The following is a 17,256-nucleotide window of genomic DNA, read 5'->3' as shown; positions in this document are numbered from 1 at the left end:
TTTTCTAGAAGAAATAAAAGTATAAATATTTCTGTTTCATTTGGTTGAGTTCTCTCTATATATTTTCTGGACTTTTATGCGAGTCTACTTATGTTTTGAGCAATTTTTAAGCTGTAATGTAGAAAATTCTGAGGGTAAAGCTCCTAAATGGCACTTGATGTAACACTATCAGATCTGCCATGGACTTAACAAAGAAAGTCTAAGTGAAAACTCACAACAAGTAGAGAACAGCTATGAGAATTCTAATGTCTAAATGCAAGATTTGTACTCATTAGAGTCTACTTCCTTTTAGTGCGGTTATCATAGCAAATCATCAAATCATAATTAGCAAGGTTCCTGTTGCTCTATCTCATATAAATATTTATTTTAGCCTCTCATTTACAGTTACCACCACAGCAAAATTAATGTTGGTTGCTATGCAACTGGCCAGAAAAATACATCACCTTGGACACTGTTTTGCCAACTACTTTTTGTATATTTGTTCATAATACTAATTCTGTATATCTCATTTCATTGCATCTTTCTTGCTGGGATGACCGAGGAGGCCAGAAGTCTGCTGCCTTCACCATCAGAGACACTAAGAGTCGCGCCCCGTAGAGACTTGAGAGTTTGGGTTTTACTTGTTTCGCCTTTCAAGCCAAATGAGACGCACTTTGTCACAACGTCACTTCTTACGTTGGAGAGCAGATACATGAACTGGGGAGAGACAGGCTGTCTGAAGGAAACGTGGAGCGTGTGAACAAGCCTAACACGTTCTTCAACAGGTTTAGCTCTTTGAACCCTGTCTCCTCCTGGATCACTGACTACCTGACAGACAGGCCACAGGTCGTGCGTTTGGGCCGTGTCCTGTCTGATGTGGTGCTGAGTGGTGTGGGAGCCCCACAGGGAACTGTGCTTGCTCCATTTCTGTTCACCTCATACACCACTGACTTTTAGCACAAGTCATGTGTCACACAGAGAATGTTTTTGATGACTCTGCAGTTGTGGGGTGTGTAAGAGGTGGACAGGAGTAGGAGGATTATAAACGAGTGGTGGACGGATTTGTGGGGTGGACTGGAAGGAATTACCTGCTGCTTAACGTGGGCAAGACCAAAGAGATGGTGATTGACTTCAGGAGGAAGGGAACAGATCCTCAGCCCTTCAGCATCCTTGGTGGGGGATGTGGAGGTGCTGGGGAGTACAGATACCTGGGAGTTACCATCGACAACAGACTGAACTGGAGGGCAACAGTACAGCTGTGTACAAGAAGGCCTGCAGGGGGACTCTACTTCACTGTATGTTATAAGATGCTGGGGATCTTCTCCCCAGTCTTTTGGGTGGCCAGCCTTTTCTCTGCTGTTGTTTTCTGGGGGAACAGCATTGCAGCCAGTGATTACCAACAGACGGGAATTAAGTGATCAGGAAGGCTGGCTCTGTCATTGGTGCACACAGGAAACTTTTGAGGAGGTGGTGGAGAGGAGGACACTTAATTAAACTGTTATTAATCATAGATAACCCTGACCACCCTCTCCCCCAAAGATGATAGATGACAATGGGCTTGCTCTCCGGGAGACTCAGACAACTCCGTTGTCCCAAAGAACGCTACAGGAAATCTTTCCTGCCCCAAGCCATATGCCTGTTCAGCTCCTCATCTATACGTGACAGAAAAACACTCTGTACATTATTTCTTTTTCCTTTTCTATTGACTTTTTTCAATTCACCTTTTTTTTTTTTTTTTTGTAATTTTTGTTAATATCCTGTATTTTAGTATGTTGTGTTTTACAGTACGTATGGCGTTGAGGCCTGTAAATTGCTGTTGCAACTGTGAAATTTCACAGTTTGAGTTTTTATAAAGTCTATCGTGGCTCAGCTGGTACAGACGTGAAGGCTTTGCTTTGGCCCTGATGTCTGACACTGCGTTTCTAAAGCCTCGCGTAAAAGCGCAGCGGGGGCTCTGAAAAGTGAAGTGGGAGGAAGGAGGGCACTGAGCGACAGGAACAGTCGCAATGACATCCTTCTTAGACTTGCTTTTCAGTTTACTCAGGACGAAAATACCCAGTTTAGCGCGAACTCGCCCTACGTCAGTTCTCAAGTGTGGGGCGCGCCTCATGGTGGGGAACTGAGACGTAAAAAGGTGTGGCGCGACACAAGGCTGGAAATTACTCAATTTAATGCGCATTCTTTCGGAATCCATTATGTGATGGATTCTTGTCTGAACCTATATCTAATTCGAAAAAGAAAACGTCTGGACACATGTCCGTTACCTGCGTAACTCGCATTTCCTGTTAACTGCACTCCAAAAAATCGTGTCGCTCAACGTAAAACTTTGGACATTTTTTAAGTTATTACAATCATCTAGCATTAAATACATGCCACAAGACTTAGTTAGACCAACTCAATTACTTTAGTGCAAGCAACATAATCTGTTTTGTCCTCCACGAGCTTATTTAAGTTAAACAAACTTAATTTTGATTACGTTTAAATATAATATAAAAGCGCTTTATCGTAGATAAATTACATGAGTAGTCACAGCTGCCCTGGGGCTGACGCAGACTGACGGAAAATTCACTGCCGTGTTTTTTAAGGCAAAAAAATATCAGTTGAAAATTATGTAATACTGAGTTGAACTATCTATTCTTTTTCATATAGACCAACGCGTTTAATTAAGTTATCAACTAAATTATAATACATACACATAACAAAACTTTCTTTTATGCACAAAAGCTCTTGATTTTGGCGTTACTTACTAACCCATGAATAATTTTTCAGAGTGTATGAGAGGGGACTGTGATAAGAATCAAAGGCCCCCTGGGAAGAAGAGTTTACAGTGTTTCTAGCCTTCTAATAAAATTTGGTGTAAACAAAATATAAAATGTATACATACTGTTTTTATACTTGGGTTGTTTATTTCAGTTTTGGGAAATTTGATGTTCAGAATCACAAAGACTTATTGCCAAGTATATGTGTACTTTTACAAGGAATTTACCTTGGTGTTTGTTGCATAAAAATATAGAATGAGATAAATAAAATAATTCCGAAAACATATACACACAAAATATACAAAAGATTTTGTGAATATGCTTATTATTTTTCTGGTTCAGATTTAGAGGAAAGGAGGTTTTTCTGTGGTCTGAGGTCTGTATGTATATTATACATGATGATAAAGAGCAAAACAAACTATTTGCGCTGTCAACGTTTTCAAAGTGGGTTGTGGGAATTAATTTTGGCTGGTAGCAGGCTGCCTGAAGTCACATCTGCCCACAAACTTACAGAGACAGGAAGAAAATGTTAGAAGAAAAAATACTTATTGAAAATTAAGAACCCTTTTTAAAATACAAATGTGTAGGAAGCTGGTGAACTTTTTCCCTTGTGAAAAACGGATGGAGAGCTAGGCATCTGTGGTCAGAGCATGTTCATCTCAGCGGTGCGTCTCCTTTTGCCAGCGATAGATAAACACTAACACTGAAAGATGAAGAGTTACTGATTGAGACCGAGCAGTATCAGTATTTTTTTCTCCATCTCATAGAAATAGCAGAAAACAATGACTACACATGATGCAACGTACAAGTTTAGACTTGACATAAATGCTGATGGATCAAAATCATTACCACCTATGACACAAGGTATCGCACCAAACCCACTATCAGAAGGACCTGATGAACTACAGGCAGAGGACCTAGCAGCACTGTCTGGCCACCATACTTTATCTAGAAAACAAGAATGAATGCTATTGAAAGGAAATAAAGATTTGGAAGTCTTTAAAAGAGCCCTCAGTCAAATATCTATTTAGTGTGTTCATCAATAGCTAGAAGTAAATTTCTCTATTTGAAAGTAAAACTAAACTAGCTCAAATTTGACCCAGTATTTTCTAGTTCAGAGGAAAGTTTTACCTCTATGTGCTGAAATGTAAAGCTGGATGTGGTTTGTATGTCACAGGTGAAAAAGTCAGTCTGGTTGTCAGTTTTTTTCTCTTTCATGATGCAAGGATATTTCTTTCCATCTTAAATACCCCACCTAACAGCTCTGCTGCTGTCATCTCTAGTTTTCTGTCTTTTTTTGAAATGATGAAAATGACAAATGCTTGATGTTTGCTCATCTGTTAAAATATATTATATATTAAAATAAGTTTAAAATTGTTGTACTGTAGAAAATTTGAGCCCCATCCCTTGTCCTCATAGGATGTGAAGGTGGTGTACGGGGTCTGGTAGTGGTTATTTTTGTGGAGCAGGCCAAAGGATTGATTGGCTACTTTCAAATACACGTGCTGTAGAAGTCGTCTGAGGCCTTAAAGCTGAGGTTTGTCTGGAGATTTTCTGTGGGGAATTTAAATCTGTTATATCATTCATTAATACACAGGTTTAAGATGTTAAAAATCCTTGTGCATGTTCAGGCAAAACACATTTAGAAGCTTAGCCCAATTGAAAAACCGACCAGCAGGCTAGCAGTTAGCTACCAACTAGCAACCAACAAGAACAGACAAGCTAACTAGCCTAGCCAACAGCAAGTAAGAGGTGATGGAACATGTAACTACACTTCAACCAACACTTCTATCCTCTGCCTAAGAAACAGAAGTAAACACTAATATAATTGAACTGTGTTTGGCTTGCATGAAAAGGGATGATGACCAAAGCAAGTCAGATTAAAGTTAAAAAAAGTAAAAAAGCAGTGCAGTCACCCAATTCAGGGGTTTAAATTTATGTCTGATTGTCATCTGCATGATTTGACCAACTGGAAGCACTTTGATGGAGACTAAAAATGGATCAAAGATAGAACCTTGTGGTACACCAAAAGTAGAGTGAAGTCTGGAATATGTGAGATTAGCCCCAAAAAGTTCTTTCCAAAGGGTAAAAATAAAACCAGGACGGGACAATCCACTGCAGGAACCGCATTTAGGTTTAAAGAAGTTTCAAAGATACTATAAAGCTAAATGTGGATTTAAAAATTGAAAATTGCCTGCAAAATGTTTTTATTTTATTTTGTTTTATTTTAAAATACATTTTAAGTTTAATTCACAATTAAATACAATGTACTGTAATGGAACCAGATATCATATCATATCACATAATGTGACGTAGCAAAGGGACATCATGTCTAGAGACCCACCTGACTGCTGCTGGTTGTGGGAAGTTGGACTTCCATCTGGCCGTGGATGTGGTGATTCCTTCCACAAACTCCAAGTGGGACCCCATGAGTGTGACCTTCCTCTTCCCACTTGCAGGACATGGAACAGTAGCCAATCAGGAGAAGGGATTTATCCTTGGTTCTTTGAGGGCCTTACCACTGTGATCTTGTTAACATGATTAAATTTTAACTAATCAAACCCACCTGGCCCAGGTGCTGCTTGGTACAATGTCTGTGCAGGATGGGGGTTGATCGATAGGTGATTAAAGCGTTGCCATGGCAACTGCCATCTGGCAGTAGAACGCATCCCTTGACAAAACCTTTCTTTTCTGTTGTGGGAATGGGGGAACGTCAGACTCACACCGTCTTGTTCCATCAGGAGATCTGAGAGAGAAAAACATCAACACACCATCATCACAGTAACAACGATGTGGAGAAAACATGAGTTTCTAGTGTGGCCATGATCTTAGTTGTCTGTAAAGTGACTCACTCTTGGGGTACAGTCCAGGTCTGTCTGGATCCTCACTCTGGTCACATTAATGGGGTTTGACCTGACAACAAGGCATGGTTTCTACCGAAAGGAAAGAACAAACACTGGGAGAGATGGAGGAGATTTCTGGCTTCTAAAAAGAAATAAAACACACAAACATCAGCTTTAAAACCCCAAACCCTACTGAAGTTATAACATTTACTGAATGGAGGAACAATGTGTGTTAACAGTGGAGGTTCAGACTCACAGAAAAGTTCATCCCAGGCTCCAACTTTTGACAAACACTGTCCTGCAGGAGGAAGTGGGAGAATAGATTCAGAAGGTTTACAGTCTTTGTACAGTTGATCCAGAACCTGCTGCAGCCAATGTTTGATCAGATAAACACAAAACACTGCACACAGCCAACCTAAAGTATATTCAACCACAGAAACCAATTGTTGTATAATACAGAACTAGAGTGAATAAATTTAAAAAACATGTTTTTATTAAAATACCAAAAGAGTGGATTTAAAAGAGTATGTCATAATGGATAAAAAGAAAATGCGGTGGTGGGAAAAGTCTCAGTTCTTACCGACAGCCAGAAAACAGCAAACACCTGAAAATTTTTTCAGTTTTTTTTAAACCCTTTCCTTTACTTTGTTGTTACAATAAATGGGAACATTCCCCAAAAAAACCCAACTTTAAAACCTTCATTTTCTTTTTTCTGGAATCAAGTTAAGATCCTTTCTCAACCCACCATCCGCAGGTGACTAATAAGTTTTGTTTTTTGAATAGTCACCACAAATACAAATACAACAGTTGTGAAATCTCCAATGAAAACAAAGATAATTACATTATCCATCCTTCATTAGACCATAAAACAGCGGGTTTATGTTCCACCCACATCAGCCTTATACACTGCTGACACCTGAAGAACAAGCAGAGGTATGTTGACAATTACTCATATGGATCACAATGTCTAGTACACTGTAAAGGACTCTCAAATTACAAGTCACAACTTTCCGATGAAAAAATTTTTAAACTCATCAGCGTTAATTAAACTCTGGTGTGATGAGAAAGCTGATACATATGCCCGACACTAGGTGACAGCACCTGGCTAGATGTGCTTAGTGATGGCAGCTGAAAAGGAGAGTTTTGGGCCCAAGCATGTGAGGTGATGCTGCTAAATGCTAAATTTGAACACTTCCGTTTGGTGGAGTCAACTCAAATCATGGGGCCCCTTTTTTAAATCCCTCAGAGGGAAGATTCTCCATTTGTAACTCTATGGGCTGGATGTGCTATGTTGAAATAAATATCTTATTCTCCCATTAACAGGCCTATAAATTTTATTGCCAACGTTGCAATATCTTAAAGACCCTCAGTTAAGTACCCCAGTGTCTATTTACTTTAAATTCTTAAATGGACCCTGTAAAATGTTTTGTAGCCCAATCACCTCATCAGTATGGAGCTGTGTTTACCTGCTCCTCAGGTCTCCCAGTCCGTTTAAAACTTTAAAATTTACTCAGAAATAGTAAATTTTATAACAATGTTATCATTATAACATTAGCCATAATAACTGAGCAGTAACAGAGGTACGTGTCAAATAAATTTGTCTATCTACATGGACATAAATTACATGCACACTTTGGTTTCACAGTATATATGATGGTAGCTGCTATTTTTGTTTAAGTCTTTAGTCTAAATAACTAGGTAGCATAAGAAGCTAGGTTAACTTCAAGCTTCATTCATTTGTAAATGATGGTATGTCTGTATTTTTCCAATATAAAATCTTAAACGTCAAAGAGAGATTTTGACATTTACCTCACATAATAGGGAGAAACCAGTTGACATCCAGTTCTTCCTTTTTTTAATTTCCCTTAACTTCCTCTGTCTTTGTTCACTAAGGAAACGGTGGAGTTTCCTCCATGTTTTCCTGATCCTGTGCTGGAGCTGTAGGCTGAGAACTGTGGCATATATTAACTTTTAATCTAATTTTATTCTCCGTTATTGCCACTTCTCTATGGATGAATATTGGTTAGATGTATCTAACAAGGTGCCCATGAAACACATGACCAGCTCAGAACCAATCAGCAAAGAGGGATACCTCAGACAGCCCATTCCCTAGTTGGCCAGACTCTCTCTCTAATATATGGCTATCAGAGCAGCTCTGGATAATTTATGTCATCAGATTGGGATTGTTTATGTAATGGCATTATTCGTCTGCAATTTTGTCATCACCTATTTGTTGTCAGGTTCTGTGTGTGTGAGGGTATTGATAATGATATTTCTGGATTGTATTATGAGATTTTCCTGTATGGCCCCACCAGAATTTGCAATCAAAAATCTTCCATTCTTTGTAAAGCACCTTACTGTCACCAAGCTGCCATTATAGCTAATGGGTCACAGCAGCTACTGTGATGGTCACTGCGGAGGCAAGCGGAACAAGTTTTATTGTTCTTTAGGTCCAAAATGATGGTATCTTAAATCTTAATTTTCCCATCTCTTTAGATTGTGGCAGACTTGCTGCAGTTATCACAAACACACTCCTCCCTTCTTCGTAACTTCTGAGGGGTTACATGAAGAAATGTATCTTTTAATACTAACAAGTGTCTCCAGCAAGTAAAGACTATTTTTTAATTGTTGTTTACAGAGTGCAGATATAATGTGTATTGAATACGTTGCTGTTTTCGATACACATTAATGCTTTAACTTGTAAGGATAGCCTTTTCTTAATGAGTAGTTCTTACTCAACTCAGGTCTTTACGTTATCTGTATTCACATTTTGTATTCTATCCATTTTCCACAACCAAGATCATTTAATCACAGCATGTTTCTTTGAATTCTAGAAAATAGGAACGAACTTACAAGATAGAAGTTGGAGGTCCACTGATGTCAGAGCAGTTGGTTAGCTTCAGACGCTCTGAAAGGTTCGTCTTCCCAAGTCTCATCTTTACAGTGACATCCAGGCCTGTTAGAGAAAATAATATGATGAACTTCAGAGTCTTGACCTCTGACACATGAAAACACAGATTTGTCAACTGGTGGAATAATTCTTCTGTCAGTCACCTCTCATTTATTTTTGGTTGCATGTTTTTTATAGTGGGAAATGTTGTAAATTAATGAACAGGTCTGATTTACTATCATTATTAGTTTATTGAATTCGGACAATGCACATTAATCAACATTGATGAGTTAGTCATCAGTGTAAATGCGGCAGTCTTAGCACAGATGCTAATTTTCAACCGTAGTCCCAAAGGGGAGACAACACAGAAAAAGAAGACTTTAAAACAACATTCATACAAAAGACAATTACAGAACCTGACACGGACAGACAGTATCAGAACAGACATGGTCCAAGGATCCAGAGAGCATACTTCAGATTAAGAAAACTTTTAGGCTATGTGAGTACATGTCATAACTTGTTCCAGCTATGTGTACATCTTACAGATAAAACCGTTTGGGAAAATTTTACGCCTCGGTATATTACAGTCACCTCTAGTTAGAGCTCTCGTTCTTCGTCCTTCAATGTTTTTTCTCTGGATGAATTCATTTCGAGGTGGCGGGGGGCAAGAGCATTTAAAACTTTGAGGATGAAACAGGTATCCATAAAGATTTGATAGCTATCAAGAATATTATACCTTTTTAGGATATTACAGTAATGAAAGTGAAGAGGTTTCCTGTCTAAGATTTAACCTTCCTGACAGCATAACATCTACAACTCCTCCTTGACTGTGAGATTTGAAGTAAACTGGATTATTTATTTAAAGTTACTGACCATCAGCAGGAATTGAGCCATGGGATAGGTTGCAGCTGCATTGTGGGAACAAAGGACGACTATTTTGTGGACAACGTTCTCTAGATGATGGAAAGATTTCACAGGCAAAGTTATCCTCTGTCCAGTTGACAGTCAGGTGGGTCTGGATCTTTAGTGTGATCTGAGAAAGGAAGAGAGATGAGTGACAAATAATGATAGTTCAGTTGTACAGTGTTAATGTGTAACCTGTACCTCTCCACGGGGTTCTTTAGAACTTTGTGAGAAATGATTTTCTCTGTGGAATCATCAGGAATAGATAACCAGTCAGAATCTTGGCAGTCATCTTCAAAAGTGCACCTGGGAAAAGAGAAATGTTCATAATGAAGCTCATGATGGGTTTTTGAAAATGTCAGATGCAGATGTTGTTGCTCTGACCTTTGTTTAGAGCCACACCAGACACAGTATGGATCCTGTGTAGACAAACACTCCTGTACATATGTGTATGTGCTGCACTTTGATACAGACACACGCTTCATCTGGAAAACAAGTGGAGACACTTCAAAATACAGCAAATGTACATGTGCCACTGAATGAATAGTGAGTGAGTAAGAGCAGTACCTGGTTTCTGAATGGCATGTAGACATGTTTCTGATCCACTGGATCCAGTTGTATTTTGGGAAACACTTGGTGGTCGTCACTGGTCCTGTAGAGCACCGTGGGACAAGCAGGGTGATAGTTCCTGTCCACAGCAAGCTGACAACAACAATGTAGTTTTGTTACATACCTGCATAGCTCTGATCAATATTTGAAAATAATCAAATTTTTCCACATCCGTTTTGATACAACCATTTATGTTTAATAGTTGGCAAATTTCACGTACTTTGATGTAAACAACTCTATAATGTTGACTTCAGCCTATAAAAAGCTCAGCACCAACTTTATGTTGTTTCTTTATTCTTTTCCAAAAAGAATGGTCATTAACGTCCTACATATCAGACTTTTGCTTCACATGCAGTAATAGTTCATAGAATCAGCTCAGTGTTGTTTTTTTGTGTGTATTCTTTCAAACAATTTGTGATGCCATCACAAACAGTGGCAGATAAAGGGTTAAAAGTATCTATCTATCTATCTATCTATCTATCTATCTATCTATCTATCTATCTATCTATCATCTTTCTATGTACATTTTTAAAATATAAAAAAGTAAATAAAAAAAGTATGGTTGAGAAGAACTCTTTAAAATTTTGGAATGACCAAGTCCCAAAGTGCTGATGGAGCTGAAGCAAGAAATGAACGTGAGGAAACCCACCAACATCTAAGAACTGAGGAAAGGATTAAGATTCCTCCAGTTACTGGAAACATTTAGTTGAGCTGTTATTACTGCACCAGAGGGTCACGGTAGATACTAGGTTCACATATTTTGAAACTTTCTAGAATAAATAAATATATAAATATTTCTGTTTCATTTGGTTGAGTTCTCTCTCTATATTTTCTGGACTTTTATTAAAATCTACTTATGTGTTGAACAATTTTTATGCAGAAATGTAAAAAATTCTGAGGGTAAATGACACTTGATGTAACACTATCAGATCTGCCATGGACTCAACAAAGCGAGGCTTTTTTCACACACCATCTTGTGGTAAACTGACCACAAGCAGTTGAACATCTATTAAAGTTCTGTGGTTTGTATGCAAAGTGATACACAAGATGTGAAACCCATAGAGGGAAAGAGACACACATTCTGAGAACAATGCAACGTACATGAGTACATCATTTGACAGGAATGAGCAATGTAAAAAAGTTTTAAAAAAAATCACACATATATATATATACACACACAAACACACACACACATATATGTATGTGTATGTGTGTGTGTGTGTATATATTTATATATATATATATATATATATCACCACAGTAAGTCAGTCATGCTTTTCTTTGGCCTGGGAAAAAAACACCTCCTTTCCTAGAATGAGTCTTTGAACTGTGACATGGCTAAGACATTGTCATCTTCAGTGCTAATCAATTACAGATGTCAAGGAAACCAAGATGCCAAATCAGATATTTAATATTTACCCCAATAATAGGTGCACATCAGTCTTTATACTCACCTTAATGAGCTGTCCATCTCCTGTACCAATGAAGAAAACCATCCATGTCTTCTGCCTCACTGCCAGCACAGAGGTCATGTAGGGCTGCCTGAAGAGAACTGCCTGTGGTTTTAAGGTCTTAGGCTGAGAAAGAGACACATAGAGAATAGGGTTGGATCTAAATGGTATTTAGATACCTGAAGACAGAACTCTGCTGTTCCATTGAAGGTATTTAACATGAACCAAACAATGAAGTGATGAACATTTATCTTGCATGAATGACCAGAGAAGGAATACTGTGAAAGGTAGAGACAACATCTAATCCCCATTAAAACATTTTGTACCTGGTTTTTGTTGGGACTATCCACATAGTAGAAGTCTGGATCCTTATCTTTGTCTAAACTGAGATCAGGACTGATGTCAAACACCACCAGCTCAGTGTTGATTTGTTCTCCGTCCACACTGAACATTCCGCTCCAAAGAACCATCTGTCCACCTGGGATGACCGAGGAGGCCAGAAGTCTGCTGCCTTCACCATCAGAGACACTGAGAGTCGCGCCCCGTAGAGACTTGAGAGTTTGGGTTTTACTTGTTTCGCCTTCAAGCCAAATGAGACGGACTTTGTTGCTGTTAGCGCCACTTCTTACGTTGGAGAGCAGATAGATGATCGAACTGATCTGAATCCGTCCACAAACTCCCCATCGCCTTACTTTTGATCGTAGGTGTGCCTGATGATCCATCAGTTAGAGGGAAATTTTACTGTTGGTCTTGTGATCGCATTTTGAAGGTTGACTGTCTCGTATCAAAGGAGCACTTGCTCTTTTCGGGCGCATCGCGGTCAGAATTATAAATCTCTGTCGATGGATTCTTCTTGACATTCACCAGAATACCGACGAACGGGCTGTTCCGTCTCTGTGGTCCCACCAGGACGTGTTCTTTGTACAGAATGTTAGAGATGTTCTTCAGGTCCAGAACCTCGCAGTAACTACCACACTCATTGTCAGTCACACCGCAGATGATCTGAGCGCCATTCTCAACAAATGGTAATAATAAGTTGATGCTGAAAGTTGCGTTCCAGAAAGTCTTCTCAGAGACTCGGTCAAACTTATCATTCTTCGGTTCTTTACCGGCTTCAAGATTCCTCTCAGGGTCAGACTGTGGATCAGAGTCAGGTCGTGGCTCAGCTGGTACAGCTTCTCCTCTGTAGCGATATAAAAACCGTGTTGTTGGCCACTGAAAAGTGGCGGATGTCTCCATCGAAGGCGAAACCTCCTCCATCCCCCTCCAGACACCGACCCTGTTCTCCCCAGAGAATACAAGCAGACCGAGCGAGGATCATTTTCAGCAACGGTGCCAGCTCTGGCTGGATACCCCCAGGACAATGAAGCTGTGCATAGCGCTCTGATCTCTGATCACTGCGTCTCTAGAGCCGCGCGTAAAAGCGCAGCGCGACTTTGAAAAAAGAAGTGCTGGGAAAATGGGAGGAGGCAGCGCGCTGAAAAGAAACTAAAACCACAGACATTCTGAATAATTCTGATATATGTTGACAAAACAGCATACTATTTTCTGTTGGCCCCATTTGTCACCTTTATCGTTCTTAAAAATCCACACAGCTTCAGTTAACAAAACGTGTGCATGCTGAGGATAATGATTAAAATCCACGTCTTAAAACTCTTTGATCAGTCAAGATCAAGACTCAATGACAGCTGGCAGGAGTTCGCTAAATCAGCCTTCAGCAGTTTACATGGTTTCCATCTCAAGAAGAACAAAAAGCCGTGACTCGGTTTGTCTCTTATTGTCCGCCCGCACCACAGGGGAACGGTCTTATTCCTAAATAAAGTCAGTGATCTGTAGGACAAATATGCGATCCTTTTACATTTGCACAATGATCCACACATTATCTCCTAGATAAAGCTGCTGCATAGGGAGAGTACATGTTCGCTGGCATCTCCAAACTTTATGCAACTTCCTCCATCTGTCCACCCATCCCTTCGGCGTGTTCAGACAAATGTAAAGCGATGGCGACATCTGGTGTCAGTTCTGGGAAGTTATTTTCTCTGCTCTATGAAATACTTTGAACGACTACGACCAAACAAACGTATATGAGTTTTAGACATGAATGACAGTGAAGTTCAGACACTGTACAGCAGCTTTTACCCCCAGTTCATGTTTCATCTTTACTCAACACATGACTGCAGTGACTGACACAGTCACAATGAAACTCACTGTCACCCTGCAATGAGAAAGTTTGTTGTGAAATCCTTTGTGGTTCTTGAAGGACAAAGATACAGGATTCTTTATCATTATTGTGGTTGGAATATCTTGGTATAGATATACCCAGAGTTGTGCGTGTAGGCTATTTTTCTACTTGTAGTCTACTACTAAATTCTAAAGTACATATGATCAACAGGAGGAGAGTCTCATGACAGTGGTGAGGTTAGTCAGATGTGTAGAACATCTGAGGGCCTCAAATGAGGGGATACAAACAAGTAGCTGACCTTGCCATGACGAAAAGGGATTCACCCAGGAGCACGTGAGACAGAGAACAGTAGAGGGGTTGTTAGAAAGCAGGTTGATCGCGGAGGGAGGAAAATAGGTGTTGGGGAGGCTTAGGTAGGAAGGACTTTCTCTTTTCTTCTACAGCGCTGTCTCCCCGGGGGTTGGAGGACCTGAGTGGCTAGAGGCAGGACCGGCCTGACCACCAACGTGGGAGAGTTAAGTCTAAACCACGACTCCCCCCACCACCACCAATTTATTTTTCATTGTATTGAAACTGTTATAAAGATGTGTAACTACTGAAAAACATCATTTTCTGGGACATTGGCCAAGACTAAAAAAAAATGAACAAAACAAGGTCCATGCGCATGTATTTCTATATTCAAATTCATTTTTGAATAAATAGCTTAATTTGACAGCAAGAAGTCTTATGGTGGTTTTTCCAGGAGAATTAACGAACACACTGACACATACAATAAGTGACAATGTCCACGGAAGTGTAGCATTCTGGAAAAGTTCTAAGCATTACATTTAAAGTGAAGGTGTTTGACAAAATAATTACGACTAGTAATAATAATTTTAATGATTTTAATGTCTGATCATGTTTGATTCATTGTTTTTCAAATAGCAGCTAAATTAAATCAGTCTGTCAGCTGTTATATAACTTCTTCAAAACAGCACCAGGTCTTCAGGGTAGACTGGGACACAGTGTTTAAAGTAGACGGCTTGGCAGGTGGTTTCTTTGAGCATCTGTAGAGGTTACCACACTTCTGTTGAATTTTAGCTGTGAGACTTGTCCTTGTTTCTTTATGTAGTTGACAGCCATGAAGTAAAATTCTTGTTTTAACACATCAAATATCTGGTTAACTTAAGCTTAGGTATCAGTGTAAGTATAAATTAAAACAACCAGAGCTTAGTATTGTAAAACCATCTGAACAACCTTCATTAAACTGATCAACCCGTAAGCGTCACTTATTTGATTGCAGTCAAATCATCCTTTGTTGTGTTTAAATAACATTATTCATGCATGGTTTATAAAATGTATTAAATACAGTCACTAAAAGATCTGCACTTCTGCAACCATGGGGATTAGAGGCCAAAAATGGGGCAGGTGGTCACTTAAACCCAATGTAAAGATATTATAAACAAGAGGTCATCAGTAGAATAAAATATATATATACTCAGGGAAAACCAAGAAATAAATGAAACTGTCAATACTAAATACTCAATTAAAAGTATTTAATAATTACAAGATAGTAATAGGATAAGCATTTATTTCAGTTTAGGCATTAAAAAGAATATAGAAGTACACACTTGGTAAAAAGAACATAACAATTATATAAAAAATAAGGCCACACTTATAATAATTACAGTGTAATAACCACTTCAAATGGTCTCTTAATAGTAACATTCCACCTAAAATACAATGACTTCATATGTACTACCTTTGTAGCCTGTAGTATCAGAAAGCTTCAATGACCTGAACTTGTTCCCTGTGAGAACGGCCGGAGAGCTAGACATCTGTGGTCAGAGCTCGTTCATCATAGCGGTGAGTCTCCCTTGCCAGCAACAGATAAACACTAACACTGAAAGATAAAGAGTTACTGATTGAGACCCAGCAGAAAAATACAATTTCCTCTATTAAGTGGAACAGGAAAACATCTAAATCAGTATTTATTATCCAAGATCTCAGTAGAAAATAGCAGAAGACAATGACTACACATGATGCAACGTACAGGTTTAGACTTTGACATAAACCATTGATGGATCAAAATCACTTACCACCTGTGACACAAAGTATCAGCATCAAACGCACTATCAGAAGGACCTGATGAACTAAAGGCAGATTACTTAGAAGCACTGTCTGGCCACCATACTTTATCTAGAAAACAAGAATGACACTGCTATTGAAAAGGAAATAAAGGATTGGAAAGTCTCAAAAGAGCCCTTAGGCAAATATCTATTTTCTGTGTTCATCAATAGTTGGAAGTAAATTTCTCTATTTGAAAGTAAAACTAAACTAGCTCATGTCTGACCCAGTATTTTCTAGTTTAGAGGAAAGTTTTACCTCTATGTGCTGAAATGTAAAGCTGGATGTGCTTTGTATGTCACAGGTGAAAAAGTCAGTCTGGTTGTCGTTTTCTTTTCTTCATGATGCAAGGGTATTTCTTTCCATCTTCAATACCCCACACTAACAGCTCTGCTGCTGTCATCTCTAGTTTATCTGTCTTTTTCTGAAATGATGAAATGACAAATGCTTGATGTTTGCTCATCTGTTAAAAAAATATATATATTAAAAATTTTTTTTAAAAAAAAGTTGTACCTGTAGAGTGATGCGAGACCCATCCCCTGTCTGTATAGATGAGAAGCTGGTGAACACAGGGTCTGGATAGTAGGTTATTTTTGTGGAGCAGGCCAAGGATTGATTGGCTACTTTCAAATACACAGTGCTGCTCGAAGTCGTCTGAGGCCTTAAAGCTGCAGGTGTGTCATAGGAGAGTTTCTGTGGGGAATTTAAATCTGTTATATCATTCATTAATACACAGGATAAGATGTTACAATCCCTTGTGCATGTTCAGGCAAAACACATTTAGAAGCCCAGTCCAACTGAAAAACCAAACAGCAGGCTAGCAGTCAGCTACCAACTAGCAACCAACAAGAAGACACTAGCTAACTAGCCTAGCCAACAGCAGGTAAGAGGTGATGGGACATGCAACTACACTTCAACCAACACTTCTCTCCTCTGCCTAAGAACAGAAGTAAAACCACTTTAAGATTATCGAATACTTATCTATTCTCATCTGCATGATTTGGTCAAGTAAAAGCACTTTGATGGAGAACAAAATTGGAACTAAATTGAACCTTGTGGTACACCAAAAGTAGTGTGAAGTCTGGAAGTTGTCAAGAAAGTTCTTTCAAAAGGGTAAGAATAAAAGACGGAAGTTCCTTTGATGCCACCAGGACAGGGCAATGCACTGCAGAAACTGCATTTAGGTTTTAAAGAAGTTTCAAAAGATACTGTGAAGCTAAACGTGGATGTGAAAAAATTTACAATTACCTGCAAAAATATTTTTATTTAGTTTTATTTTAAAATACATTTTAAGTTTAATTTACCTGGTCCACCCGACTGCTGCTGGTTGTGGGGGAAATTGGACTTCGTCTGGCCGTGGCTGTGTGTGATTCCTTCCACAAACTCCAAGTGGGACCCCATGAGTGTGACCTTCCTCTTCCCACTGCAGGACATGGAGCAGTAGCCAATCAGAGAGAAGGGATTTATCCCTGGTTCTCTTGGAGGGCCTACCACTGTGCATCTTGTTAACAAAGATTAAATTAACTAATTTAAA

At 39.1% G+C, this 17,256-nt stretch overlaps 2 long non-coding RNA genes across 2 annotated transcripts; both read right to left on the bottom strand.

Moving 5' to 3' along the window:
- Positions 1 to 3,354: 3,354 nt before the first annotated feature.
- On the bottom strand, positions 3,355 to 3,991 carry LOC124999768. The gene is made up of 3 exons (XR_007111222.1): positions 3,870 to 3,991; positions 3,588 to 3,686; positions 3,355 to 3,441 (listed from the first exon to the last, which is right to left on the bottom strand). It is a non-coding gene; the product is annotated as an uncharacterized LOC124999768 (long non-coding RNA).
- Positions 3,992 to 15,202: 11,211 nt separating this feature from the next.
- Positions 15,203 to 16,044, bottom strand: LOC124999772. The gene is made up of 3 exons (XR_007111226.1): positions 15,981 to 16,044; positions 15,695 to 15,794; positions 15,203 to 15,498 (listed from the first exon to the last, which is right to left on the bottom strand). It is a non-coding gene; the product is annotated as an uncharacterized LOC124999772 (long non-coding RNA).
- Positions 16,045 to 17,256: the final 1,212 nt, after the last annotated feature.

This window comes from Mugil cephalus, chromosome 22 (assembly GCF_022458985.1).
Source record: "Mugil cephalus isolate CIBA_MC_2020 chromosome 22, CIBA_Mcephalus_1.1, whole genome shotgun sequence".
Lineage (NCBI taxonomy): Eukaryota > Metazoa > Chordata > Actinopteri > Mugiliformes > Mugilidae > Mugil > Mugil cephalus.
The sequence above is the reverse complement of the archived record's forward strand: the minus strand, read 5'-3'. Positions and strand labels throughout refer to the sequence as shown.